Below are 14483 nucleotides of genomic sequence, written 5' to 3' on the forward strand. Positions count from 1 at the left end.
CAATGAGAGATCCAGTGTGTGGAGCCAACACACACACAAGACAACAGCACTGCTAGAGAAGGGTTTCTTGTTGAGCCCACAGCATACATGATTCGAATCTGTTCTTGCTTTCTTAGTGCGAGGGACTACTACAGGGAGTCTGCAGTGGCAAGAAAGCAGCTGCTCCCTCGAGAGAGAAAACTAAGGGGCCAGAGCCACAAAAGGCCAGGGTCATCTAGGATTTAGCTGACCTCAAACTGGTAAAGAAACCCCAGCAACTGGGAGGAAGCCGATCTCTGTTTTGGTTGCCATGTTTTGTTGCCACCAATTTCTTTCTTCCCCCTTCTCCCCTTCTCTACTTCTTAATCCCACTCAATACAAGTTATAAATACCTGAGTTATAAGTCATTCCAGCCAAACTATGGGCTTGCTATTTCTATAAACAAGCATGTCACAGACCTGTCCGAGGCAGAGCCCCCTCTGCCCTTCCCTCCCTTCCTGCAGGTTAAGAATAACTATGCCTGTCTCTTGCCCACACACTACACTTTAATCTCACAAAGCAGATCCTCCACCAGATTCTCAGAACTGCCACTTATGCAAAAGCCACAGAGGAAGCCAAGGCCAGGAGGCTTTGTGCAGAGACTTAGCCAGCTGGGCACAGGCCCAGTGACCAGCTCTGGGAGGGGGGAGGGGGAAGCGGGTATCATGCCCAAGCTCACTCACTCCTGCTCCTTCAGAGACCAAAGTGCCATCTGGTCAGAGGCAGGAAGAGACACAATGGCCACTCCAAAACTGTAGAACAGACCTTGCCTCTCTACTCTGCTCCTGGTTTCTGGGGCTGATTTATGGTTCTACTTTCTATACCATGAAGTCTCCCAGAAACAAATAACTTCCAGTATGACAGAAAAACCAAGTTCCCTAGAGATCAAGATTTGTTGGAATTGAGCCAATTCTGCTGTGCTGAGATTAAAATAGCCTTAGCTTCTAAGGAAGGTGAGTCTGCCACTGCTTGGGAAGAGGTGACCTTAGAGATCCTTTAGCATAAGCCCCTGGAGACTAGAGAACAGAGGTTCCCAATTCCGGCTGATCAACAGAATTACTCAGAGGACTTAACAAGTTTTTTTCAGATAGCAGTCCCTACCCTATACCCATCCCCTGCCTCTGCAAGATTCTTGATCAACAGCTATGGAGCGGGCTTCAAGAATCTGCATATTAAAGCTCTCCTGGGCTTCCCTGGTGGCACGGTGGTTGAGAGTCCACCTGCCGATGCAGGGGACATGGGTTCGTGCCCGTCCGGGGCCCCGGGATCTCCCACGTGCCGCGGAGCGGCTGGGCCCGTGAGCCATGGCTGCTGAGCCTGCGCGTCCGGAGCCTGTGCTCCGCAATGGGAGAGGCCACAACAGTGAGAGGCAAAAGCTCTCCAGGTGGTTCTAGTGATTAATCAGGTGGGGAACTATTCAATTAAAGCATTTTGCCTTTTTATTTCCAAATTTCAACCCCTCCTGGGACTAGGGAGAAAACAATGCTCTGAGTATTCTTACAAGAATACCCACACCCATGGGCTGCAAAAGGTCTTGGGCAGAGAGAGGATCTACAGCCATAATAGATACCATTTATTGAATGTGTACTCTGTCCCAAGAACTGTGCTAAACGCTTTGTAAGACCATCTCATTGAATACTCTTGACAACTTTATAAAGGACTAGTATTATTTCCATTTTCGTTATGAAGGAGTCAAGTAAGTAGTCAGTGGAAGAACCAGGATTCAAACCTAAGTCTGTCTGGTTCCAGAAACCATGGTGACCAAGGAGGGAATTCAGGTTCTCCAAAACCACCAGAATGTTGCAGTTTCTGAAAGAGCACACAGGGAAGTCACCAAGCCATCATGGAGGCATCAGGGACAGGTCTGAGAAGCAAGGTAGAAGGCAAAGGGCACAGGACGAAGTAGAGGGGCAACAGGGTTCTCTCCTCCTAGCGTTAATGTTTTTTAAAAAGTAGCAGGTCTTATCAGTAGCTTAAATGGGTCTAAAAATGCGTTCTGACCTCTCCTCACAGAGATGGTTGCAGAGAAAGAGTAACAGAGGGTCTTCCAATGTCAGAGTACCCCACCTGGTCAGAGCATGCTCACATCCAGCTGGCATTAGAACCTACAGTCAACACAGACAGCTGACACCCATTTCCAAGGCAACTAAAACTACAGTGTTAGAAGCAGGGGATTATGATTTCATGTGCAGATGGAGGAAGAGGTAAGGATGGCATCAGACCTCAAACCAGAAGGGAGCCAATGAGAGGCCTCTAGCCAAAGGACTCAATTACAATACAGCCAACAGCGGGCACCCAAGTCCAAACAGCAGCTTGAATAACACAGTGCCTGGTATAAAGCAGGTACTCCTACCCTCCCTTTCTCTTCCAGTTATCAGAAAGGCAAGGATAGGAGACATCTCAATTTAAGCAACCAGAATAGAGGAAAAAAAATTTTTTTCCTCTCTAAGGTCAGTCCTTGCTATACCAAGACCAGAACCACAAACAAAGCTTTATGACCTAAAAATCTGATCATCAAGAAAGGTCTAATTCTTCCTCATTCACCACCTCTACATGCCTGAGTTTTCTTAATCTCTTGGTTTCCAAACTTTGTAACCAGGGAGAATACTAACTGTTCCTTATCTGGACTAAGTGTGCAAAGTGAATGTGTGTTCTGGGACAAGGGGAGTGGAGCAGACTCTCAGTGTTCCTGCAATCATGCCAACTTGTTCCATGAGACTCTCCTAGAAGAAGGAAGCTCTCTTCAATGTGTTATTCTCTATAAAATTCTCATTTCCTTTTCATTCCTAACGCCAATACCCTGGTTGAGGCCTTTGGCACCATATTCCTGGATACAGCAATGGCTTTCTAATCAAGCTCCTTACTGTAGACCCTGCCCTCCCCTCCCCAACCCATTAGAATAATCTTTCCATAGTACAGCTATGATCATGTCCCTCACCTGCTCAAAAACTTTCAATGGCTCCTTAATGCCAACTAAATAAATTATAAATGTCTTAGCCTAGCATCCATCTGTCAATGGGCCCTATCGTTCTTCTAATTCTATTTCCTTCTACTCACCATATGAACGATGTGCTTTTGTCAATCTGGATTATTCATTATTCTGGAAAGGAGCTCTGGGGCTTTTGTTTATATTCTTCTGCCTGGAATGCCCTTCCCTCCCACCATCCCATACTGAAACCCTACCCCTTCCTTCAAGAACCAGCTCAAATATCACATCCCCTATGATTCTTTCTGTGATCAACCTGGCCAGAAGTGACTCCTCCCTCCTTGGAATTCTTACAGCAGCACTTAATTTTCATCATTCACACGGCATGTGTTACTTAGTACCTTGTACAGAAGTTCTTTAAGGATCTGTCTTATCTCTCCTGCTACTCTATAATCTCCTGTAAGGCAGAGGCTGTATCTCATACAACTCTATGCTTATAGCACAGCGCACAATGTTTAATATAGTATATTTGTTGAATCCATTTTTAATACTTTAAAAATATTTGTGAATATTCTTTGGTGCATCTTACTTAGTAAATTCTTTAACCTCCTAGAGAATTCTCCATCTATCATAGCCAAACCTAGAAGCTGGAGCAGGAAGCAGGATTCTGATGCCTTTCCAGAAAGATTGGTAAAGGTCTGAATGGAATAATCCATGTGCCTTGCATGATTACAAACCAAACAGTTTTACCCCTGACTTTAGTAAATACATGCATGGCATGGCTCTTCATAAATCTGACTTAAATTATAATTAACGAGTAAGTCCAAAAAGATTGAGATAATTTTTGTTTAATAAAAGTAACAATCCTATTATTTAAAAAGAGTTTTACCTGTCCTTTTTAATCAGAAATGAATGGAGCTATAAGTAGTTATTCTGGATGTTAGAATTATGAATGACCTGTTTTCTTCTTTATGTTTCTCTATATGGTGTAAAAAACTCTTTTCAGAAAGCACATGTACTTCAGAAAGTATAAAAAGACATTTTATTTACAAAGCTAACCAAGGAAATATTTTTGAGTATCAGAAATGAATTATCTTGGGAATTCCCTGGTGGTCCAGTGGCTAAGACTCCACGCTCCCAATGCAGGGGGCCCAGGTTCAATCCCTGGTCGGGGAACTAGAATCCCACATGCATGCCACAACTAAAGATTCCTCATGTCGCAACTAAAGAACCCGCATGCAGCAACGAAGATCTCACGTGCCGCAACTAAGACCTGGCACAGCCTAAATAAATAAATATTTTTTTAAAAAAAGAAATGAATTATTTCAAATTCAAGAAGTTAATGATGAATTTGTGAGAAAATATTTTTATGTCCTATTATTACTAAAAAAACAAAGTTTATTATACCAGATATATTTTCCAACATTTGTACACAACTTCTTTAATAAAATGAGTATACAGATTTTTAAATTTAAACATTTTAGATTTAAATATGAAATACACATGTTTAAATTGGAGAGACTTTTATCTTTACTATTTTTTTTCTACTTACAAAAATAACACACACTCATCGTAAAAAATTCCAACATTACAGAAATATAGAAATGTAGATAGTGAATGTCCACCATAATCTACTATCCCTCCCTGAGGTAACCAATTTTAACAACAGTTTGGTATTTACAGCCTCACAATTTTTTCTATGCATATACTAACATACATGTTTTAACAAAATATAAATAATCATTAACATAAAAACTGTTATACAGTTTGCTTTTTGTCACTTAATAGATCTTGTATACCCTCTCATATCAGTGTATATAAATTGAACTCATTCTTTTCAACCAGTACAAGGTATTTCATTTATGGATGTACACCAATCTCCCATTGATGGTTACTTGGATTACTTCAAAGATTTCACTACTGTGAATAATGCTCCCCAACAACAGAAAAATTCAGTTATATACACTTGTGTGTGGTGTAAGTGTTTGCATAGAATAAAATCCCAGAATTATAACTGTTAAATCAAAAGATATGAATATGTAAATTTTTCTTCTAATGGATATTACCAAGTTGTCCTCTAAAAAGGTTAGATCAATGTCTGCTTTCACTAACAGCAGAAGGGTATGAGTGCACTTGTTTCCCCACATCTTCATATATTTTCTTTAAGGAAAAATTATTTAAATAGAATATTTCACTCTCATCCAAACATTAGAAACATAAAACAATGGGTCATAAAATTAATGCGTTTCACTCTGCCTTTAAATTCTTAGTCTGAAAGGAAGCTCTAAGACTAATTCACTTCCCAAATTATTTCCCAGTATAAATGAATTAGCCCCAAAAGAAGAAAAAAGTTATATTTATTTCTACAGAAGCTACTGCTGTTAAGAAGCATGCTTACTGGGCTTCCCTGGTGGCGCAGTGATTGAGAGTCCGCCTGCCGATGCAGGGGACACGAGTTCGTGCCCCGGTCCGGGAAGATCCCATGTGCCACGGAGCAGCTGGGCCCATGAGCCATGGTCGCTGAGCCTGTGCTCCCCAACAGGAGAGGCCACAACAGTGAGAGGCCCGCGTACCACAAACAAAACAAAACAAAACAAAAAAGCATGCTTACTACTCCAGTGATTTCCAATCAGACACAGTAAATTAGGACTCCCCCCACTCCTGGTTCACTAGCTTGCCTTTTTTAATTCCCCAAAATCATATCCATAGCCCTGAAATAAATTACACAGTAGTTAGTATCAAAAAGAATATTTGCTAAATCTTTCTTTTGGTCAGTAGTTAAAGTATAGCTGATACAAGTTAATATTGGCAAGAAAAAGGGGCTGAAGATAGGTCACAATAAAAAGCTGCACAGGGAGGATGATTCAGTGTTGGAACAGAAGAGGTTGAACCTGCAAAAAAAGGACTTCTCACAAATGGAAACTTGAAGGAATAAAATCTTGCCAGCAAATTACAAGAAAATTCCTGGATATTCTAGAAATCTGTGGACCCTGGTAATATTAGAAACCCCTTAATAGCTGTAAACTTATTTAGATCTTACAATGTGCTTTCACATTCATTAAATCTCATTGAATCCTCACAACAGCCCTGGGAGAAAGCCATCAGTATTCCAATTTTACAAATGAGAGAGAATCCAGTTCCCTCAGAAGTGAGGAAGCTGTCCCACCAGCCCCCACTACACACACACACACACACACACACACACACACACACACACACAATCAGCATGGCTACTTAAAGTATGGCCCAAGGAAGAGCAGCATGGGCGTCACTTGGGAGCCTGGTAGTAATGCGGAGTCTCGGGGTGGGTCTGAATCTCAATCTGCATTTTAACAGGACCACTGGCCTCTTGCCCCCACCCACTAATCTGTCTACACCTCAACTCAGAGAAGCCCTGTTCACCAGCCAACTATGAGGGAAAGTCTCTACCACAGCTGCTGTGGAAGCCTCCAAAGGGAGACCAAAGCAGCCTGGGGAAGGAAGGACAGCATAAGGAGAAAGGGCATGTTCAGAAAAGTCAGCAGCAGGTTATTAGGTCATACGAAAACCATCATGGTGTACAAAGATACTGTGCTTTCCCAAATAGAAGCTGACCAATAGTGTCAGGGTACCAGAGGCAAGCCTGCAGCCTGCCCATTGCATGTTTAGTCCTGACAAGCAGCTGCTTGCTTTTCTGTAGGCAGTAGCTGAGTGATGGCAAGAGTCAAGAGTTCTGAGCATGCTCCGAGCTCCTCCCCCATGATCACAAACTAGCTTGGGGCTTCCTCTCCTCAGGACTAACTGGGGCAGCTGCAGGAAAGCATGCATTAAGATCCCATGCTTTTGCAACCATAATGTTATCACTGTTGCCTATTTCAGGAAATAAATCAAAATAATACAAGTTTGAGATCAGGTGAGGCAAGGCACTTGCTCAAGGAACTTAGCAACCCCGGAGCCCACCCAGCCAAACAGAGTCAGGTGGGCAAATGACCTCATTTTCATGTTCCCTGAGCCCCAACTGTCATCATCCAGGTCAGCCCTGGCACAGGGTATTTTAGATCCAGCTTCTTTCACAGAAAACAGGCATTTCAACTCAGCGACTCTCCACAGCTTCCAAGATAAGGTCAGTTGTGCGTAGGGACAGCCACAGAGGTAACAAAGAGGTGGAGAATGGGGATGAAGAAGGAGAGATTTGGGGTAGGTGGCACTAACAAGCAGTCAGGAGTGTGAGCTACACAATCAACCGCCAACTAAGAGCAAAACAGTTTAAAGCCTCATGATACCCACACACACAAACAACCGAGGCATCTGTTGGTCTCCACTTCACTCCCGCACCTCACTCCAACTCCAAGAGGGAAGCAGCAACTGCTTGTGGCTTATGGTCATCTGGAACCACACAGCGGTGCCCTGTCAACTTGACATTCACGTACCCACAGAACCACGAGCTGTACAGTTCCTAACGGTACCATAGAATGAGAAGTTGGGATACAGTTCATGAAATCTGGAGTTGGGAGTGGGAAGAGGAGCAAGGATACAAGGGACAAGGGTTACTGAATGATGGTTCTAAAATAACGTTCTAAGAAGTTCACTAAATTAACTTTTATGGGGAATACTGGGGGAAAAGTATATTTTTTAAGGTACTGCCCTTTTCCAAGCTGATCGCAGATGTGACTCTTGGCTATAGCAATACTGGGCATACTTCTGTGCTCAGTGTCATGTTTTGCACATGAAGACTCCCTGGGAGGAGTACAGGATAAAGATTAAGAGCAGGCTTTGGAGTTAAGATAGCCAAGATTTGAATCCCAGCTCAGTCATCTACTGGCTATATAACCACCTCTCTGAGCATCAGTTTCCTTATTTATGAAATGGGGATAGTAATAGTACTTATAGTAGGGTGGTGTGAAACTTAAATGAGATAATATACGTACATGCTTAAGCACAGTACACAGCAAAAAACTCAATAAATGTTAGCCATTATTACCACTACAAATATTATTATTTCTAGTATTATTATTGTAAGATAAAGACAGGAAGCACTGACAACAAAGGCTGGAAAGGGGTGGTTCCAATAAGCATACTACCTGGAAATGTTGAATAGCACAAATCTATAATGGATAGAGAAGAAGAAACTTGAAAAGGACAAATAGTCAAGATCAAGTCCTTGAGTGTTTTAATTTTTAACAATAAAATCATCTTAATTACATAAGACAAAAATCTCATCTCACCTTAATGACACCATTAGCATCACATCCTTCAGAAACTTGGCAGTGTTCTATTTCTTGACTTGGGTGGTGGTTATGTGAGCAATCATTTTATAATTATTCACAATACAAGGTTATATTATTATATTTCATAAACTTTTCAATGCCTGTTATATTTCACAATTTTTTAAAGTTTCGTTTTTAAGTGCAAGCACCTTTAATGGATCAGCTGAACTCACGGGGAAATGACCAGAAGCACCACTAAAGGAACAAAGAGAGCAAACACAGAGGAGAGGTATGACGGGAAGTCAGAAACTTAGTGAGCTCAGCACAAGTGAGAAGCAATGTTCAAACCCAGAAGAACCTGAGGAATTCCTTCTCAGGATTCCTCCAAAAGAGAATGTGACAAAGTAGGGAAAAAAACAAAATAAAACAGCCACGTGGTCTCACAAAGTGTTGTTCTAAGATCTCCCACTACATTTAAATCTCAACTATGAATGAAGGGGCAGGGAAGGGAAAGTATCTTTAGCTCCATTCCAGGTTTAGGGGGGGAGATAAAGTGTATAAATTTAAAAATCTAACCTAAAAAGAGACTGTTTTATAGACTAGGGAAACAACACATAGAGCATTACAAACATTCTCTGTGACAAAATGAGAGAGGGTGGAATTCACTCCCTAGAAGTCTAAGAGGAGATATCCATAATATGAACTCATTCTTCTGTAAGCATCCTTCAAAACCAGAGGAAAATGCTGTGGCCAATTAAGAAGCACTGTGAACTTGCTGATACAACAGTTAGGAGGAAGGAAACCAAGATTTGGAAAATCTGAACAACCAAAAATACCAACCCTAAAGATCTACACTGCCCAATCTGTCTGCCACACTCACTTTATTTCTTGCCCTCTTCCTACCCCCCATTTTTTAAAAAGAGGTAACAGAAGTTAAAGTAAAATCCACAATGTGGATTTGATTCAGTAAACTTCCAAACAGATGGGCAGCTCTCACTCCACACCTCTACTGAGAATTGATGTGAAAGAAAGCTGACAGAAACCTGGCCCTGTCCTGCATTAAACAACAGAGCCCAGAGGAGAGGCTTAGCTTGTAGCAGTGGGAATGTGATTCATAATATAACAAATCCTACTGAAAACACTGTAGCTTTTTTTCCTACCAACAGGGCAGTCTGGACATGAAGTAAAAACCAACAGATACTCTGAGAACAACAGTGGGACAGACCATGTTCCCAGAGAAGCTTAGTTTGAACAAACATAGTCCCAAATTTCAAGCCCTAGACTGTTTTCCAAACAAAGAGGCAGTGATAACAGCCACAAGTCCAACTTGAGACTCAGGGGGTTGACAGAGAGGTTATAGAGGTCAGGCTGAAGCCTCGTTTCTATGAATGTTTTTTCATTAGTCAAGAAATGAAAACATACAGATAACAAACAGAAGAGAGAAGTGAAGTCAGAGAAATACCAATGGCCCCAAAGACAGTCAAAATACTAGCAAGAAAGAAGACAGTGACTCAAACAGATCCAACAGGGGAAACTTGCCCTAAATTACAAGCTGAGAGAGGGAAAAGAAACTTGGAAAGCAGCAGTACTGTTAGACTCCGAAATAAGTGAGGCCAAATGGATGAGGGCAGGCTTTGCAAGACAACTTAAAGCCTGAAGAGGCTGGGCTATTTTAGACAGCAAAGCAAGAGGTGTTGGGCTGCAGAGAGAAGAATCCTCTCTCTCCAGTGAGACTTACTTTGAAGGCTGAGGGCAGCTGCAGGCACCGGAAGGAAAAGGAAATGGAGATCAAAGGAACAAGACCAGAACACCTCACACTTTTCCCTGTACACCACCTGTTCTGAGGAGCTCAAGACACTTCACAAGCCTTAACTGAAGACTATATCATAGACAGAAAACTCAACAAGAACTTGCCCAAGTTCACTCACAAAGACAGGTGAGGGGCAGGGCTGCTGGCCACAGAGGCCTCTACTCTTGGTCATCTATTCTAGGTGGGGAGCCCAGAGAGTATGTATTATACACTAAAAACTCTTGGTTGCTATGAGTCCCAAGGGCAGTGGGTAGTGGAATGGTGACAAAAAAACTGGCTAGGACTCAGGGATATTATCATAAAGTTTTCCTATTTCTGCCCCCAAGGGAAATTCCTGCTGATCTAAGTAAGGCAATGACCAGCTCCTTACATCTTACCCTACAACAGGGCACTTCTCTCAGATCTATTCCTGATACAGCAGTTTAACAGAGCAATCAGTCCAGAAGATACAATGGAGATTAAACAAACTACTCAAGGAGAAGAGTATACTTACTGGGCTAGCTTTATATATTCTCAAGAAGCCTCAGTGAGGACTTGGGTATGAAGCCAACAGATTTCAGGGTGGGCTGAAACCAGCAGTGGGCTTCTGGTGGAACTTAATATATACACAACTAACAAACTCTACCCCCAGAGGTTCTGATTCCATATAGATAGGATGGGGCCCAGGAATGCGTATTTTTTTAATAGTTGCACAGGTATTCTGATGTCTTACTGCCCTCCTGACCTCTCCCCCAAGTTGAGCGCCATCAAGCTAGAGCCAGCCAGTGATCCATAAATGCTTTGAAAAAAGGATTTCCCTGGTGGCGCACTGGTTAAGAGTCCGCCTGCCAATGCAGGGGACACAGGTTCGAGCCCTGGTCCGAGAAGATCCCACATGCGGCAGACCAAATAAGCCCACGCGCCACGACTACTGAGCCTGCGCTCTAGAGCCCGCGAGCCACAACTACTGAAGCCTGCACGCCTAGAGCCCGTGCTCCACAACACGAGAAGCCACCGCGATGAGAAGCCCATGCACCGAAGAGTAGCCCCGGCTCGCCACAGCTAGAGAAAGCCCGTGTGCAGCAACGAAGACCCAACACAGCCAAAAATAAATAAGTAAATAAATAAATTTATATTTTAAAAAAACGAATATGACTCCTCACTGCCAAATAGGCATAATAAAGAGTCTCAATACTAATACCTGGGCTCAAACACTAATCCAAAGCTGAAATTAGATTACTGCCACTTTTTTCTTCTCTATGAAACTCACCTACACAAATTCTTCTTACAGCCACATACTAAAAGGCTCAAAGCACTACCATACAATCAGGCCGGAGAAACACTGGGGGAAGAAATGGTGGGGGGGGAGGGTATGAATTAGACTTATATTCATAAAAACTGAGAACTAGAAGAAAGTTGCAGTCACCTTGTCCATTGTTTCCAAAGGGATAATATATAACTCGGATTGTATTAATGGCTATTAATAAGGAAGAAGATTTCAAAACCTCCCTCACTCATTTTTTCAAAACCTAACAACCCTCCAGCACAGGCAATCCTTTTGTATCCCTAATTTAAATCTTGCCTGCTTGGCTTCAGTCCATTTCTGTCCTTTGTTAAAATGAAAAACAACCCAGCTCCTTCCACATAAAAATCTTTCAGAAACTTAAGAAAAGAGGGGGAGGGTTAGCTATCAAGAGCACACACATTTGCTTCTTAAAGAAAACACAGTTCAACTGAGATGAGAGAAAGCACTGACAATTGCATAGGATTTGAAGTTGAAGAGTGTTTACAACTGATAACTTTGAGTTACACTTCATCAAGACTCAGCAGATCTGGCATAAAACCTCAAATTACTCTTTTCCAATTCTATTACACTGCAGAGACTTCCTTCCCTCCCTTAGAGAAAGTTTAATACAAACCTCAGCTCTCATCTACTCTCTCTAATAACTTAAATCCCCATCTCTACTGACTCTCACTTTGGCTTTTAACCATATTTTAACCATATTTTTAACTAGGTCTCTCCTGAATTAAAAAGCCTTTAATGAGCACTACTTTCCTTTCTCTCTAATGCTCTTCACACCTACATAGGCTACATCTCTATTTCTTTTTTTCACATTTTATTCTTCCTAATTTTGATTTCTCTTCTAAAGAGGTCACAAACTCCTCCTGATCATTTTTGCTATTCTTATGGAATTTCAAGTTTATCCCCACTATATTTGACATCTTTAAATTTTTCTCATTCATTCATTCATTTAGTATTTAGCACATTCCTTACACTGTACTACACAGTGTGATGTAAAGGAAATAAAGAACATGGCTCTGACCTTAGGAAATGAAGACATACATAAAAGAACAATTAGAGATTGGTTCCAAGGTAGTAGGGCTAGTCAGAGAAGGCCCTGTGGCTCCAGTAAATATAGAGTTGGATCTAAAAATAAGTGGAGAATTTGGTGAAAAGCCTACTTTAGACAGCAGGAACAGTTATGATTCAAAGCAGCAGGCCATATGAGGTTAAGAGCTGCAGAAAGGCCCTCTGTCGCTTCCTTCTTTGTCCCCACCCCACACAAAAGGCATATGTCTTTTGGTCTTCAAATTTTGTTTCAGAGTTATTTATCTATGAAGCACAAACTCTCTGACTGTTACCACAGCTACCACATATTAGAGCAACTCACAAAGCCTTGTACACCAGGTCTTAATGTTGGTTACCACAAGGCAGGCTTTTAGAATCATCTCAGGTAGAGTCTTCAGTAAGGAGTGTGGGGAGTCAGGCATCTGCAAGGTCCGAGGCACACAAAGGCAGTTACTACTTTGGGTGCTAAAGATATGCACCAGCACCCTTGCTCTGTCAGACTGTTCAAGAGTCATTCAACTTTAGCTAAGTATTTCCTTCATTCACAGCTCTAGGACAAACAAAGCCATTTAAAGCAGTCTGAAGCACTGAATTCCTATTTGAAGCAGGGATGTTTCATGGTGATGCCAAGGATTCCTTTTTTCACTGTTTTCCTTGAGAGCTTCTCCTCTTCTCTTGCCTCAGGACTCACAGTTCCAGCATCCCTTCCTCTGTGAAGTTTTTTTCTAATCCCCCTAAGCTGATTTAGTTTCCCTCCCCTGTGCTGCCATTAACACCTTTATACATACTTCTAGGACAGCATTTACCACACCATGTTGTAATTATTTGTTTACATGTCTGACAGCCACAAGCTCTTTGATAGCAAGGATGTGACGTTTTATTCATTGCTGATTCTACACATAACGGGCACACAATAAACGTTTGTAGAATGCATTAATGATGAACGACATGGTAAATTTTAAAGAATGGTAACCGTACCATCCGGTTACAATAAGTATTAATACTGAAGACTAAACTCCCATCATACATTTCTATTACCTATACCATTCTTGTTCAGAAAAAGAGACCAAAGAGACACGAAGATGGCTCTAATGGTGCTGGTCATTGCCAAGTTACCAGCCAAGAATATGAGAGCTTACAGTACTAAGAATGATCCAACACAACAAATGAGTGAATGGAGCCAAATCTAAGACAGTGTCTATGTTTCAGGCTCATTCTCCTGCCTCTGGAGACTATGAACAATGATTAATAAGAGCACTCAGAAAAGTCACTATCTCCACAGCCATGGAACCTTGCGCCCAATTTTGATTCCTGTTGAATGAAATATACAGCAAAGGTGTTCACCTTCTGACCAAATCCAAGTAAGGTTTTGCTAAGGGACAGGGATCTGAGTTAAGTCCTCCCAGAACTCTGCCATGCTGTACATTAGCATTCTAAATCATTCCTCATTGGGTTTACTCATCTCTGAAGAGATACAGGCAAGGCAACAAAATGCTGCTGTCTCAAATGTCTCTCCCTGTAGCAATCCTGCACTACACAAGGCTACTGTGTTTACAGGCTGCTTATAAGACACAAAAGCCTAATCTGATCCTGTGGCAACAAGGCCCCAGGTTCCCTCAGGAATTAAATAAATTAGTCTGCTTTTGTATTCCCAAACTTGTGGGGCTCTACAAAGTTCAAGAAAGCATAAACATCTACACCCAGACATGGGAGGGGATGGAAAGGGACTTGGTCTCTGAGGAACTTCTGCAGCAGGATGAGTGAATGAGATAAGCAATGTTCAAGGGCAAACCAGAATTGCTTGCCTGGCAGATATTTGGCCCCTTGCATGTTACCATTCCTAAAAAGCCAAGAAACTCCAGTTAAATTAATTCAGGTCTCTTGAATAGATAAGTAAATTTGTTTTGACACCAGGGAAGAGCATTTACCTAGCCGATTCCTCCGACTAGGTGTTTTAGCATATTTCTTTCTGCTACCACTGTCTTACATAACCCCAGCTGTGACACTAACACTTGCGGCTACATTAGTGGCAGCTTAGCCCTTCACAGGATATGTGGTCCCACTACCCTCTTCCAAGAAGGAAAACTGAGTCACAGCATATCAACTGGCTTCCCCAAGCACAGACTTAGTTTGTAGTGAGGCCACAACTGAACCCGGGTTGCCTTCCTCATGTTCTTCCCTTTTCATAGATGAATCTCAGCATGCTCATCCCTG

At 42.0% G+C, this 14483-nt stretch overlaps 1 protein-coding gene across 3 annotated transcripts in view; it reads right to left on the minus strand.

Annotated features, from left to right (window-relative positions):
• The window catches only part of MAPKBP1 (mitogen-activated protein kinase binding protein 1), a 50247-nt gene that overhangs the window by 34471 nt on the left and 1293 nt on the right, over window positions 1-14483 (minus strand). The window lies entirely within an intron of this gene.

This window comes from Neophocaena asiaeorientalis, unplaced genomic scaffold (assembly GCF_003031525.2).
Source record: "Neophocaena asiaeorientalis asiaeorientalis breed wild unplaced genomic scaffold, Neophocaena_asiaeorientalis_V1.1 scaffold119, whole genome shotgun sequence".
Classification (NCBI taxonomy): domain Eukaryota; kingdom Metazoa; phylum Chordata; class Mammalia; order Artiodactyla; family Phocoenidae; genus Neophocaena; species Neophocaena asiaeorientalis.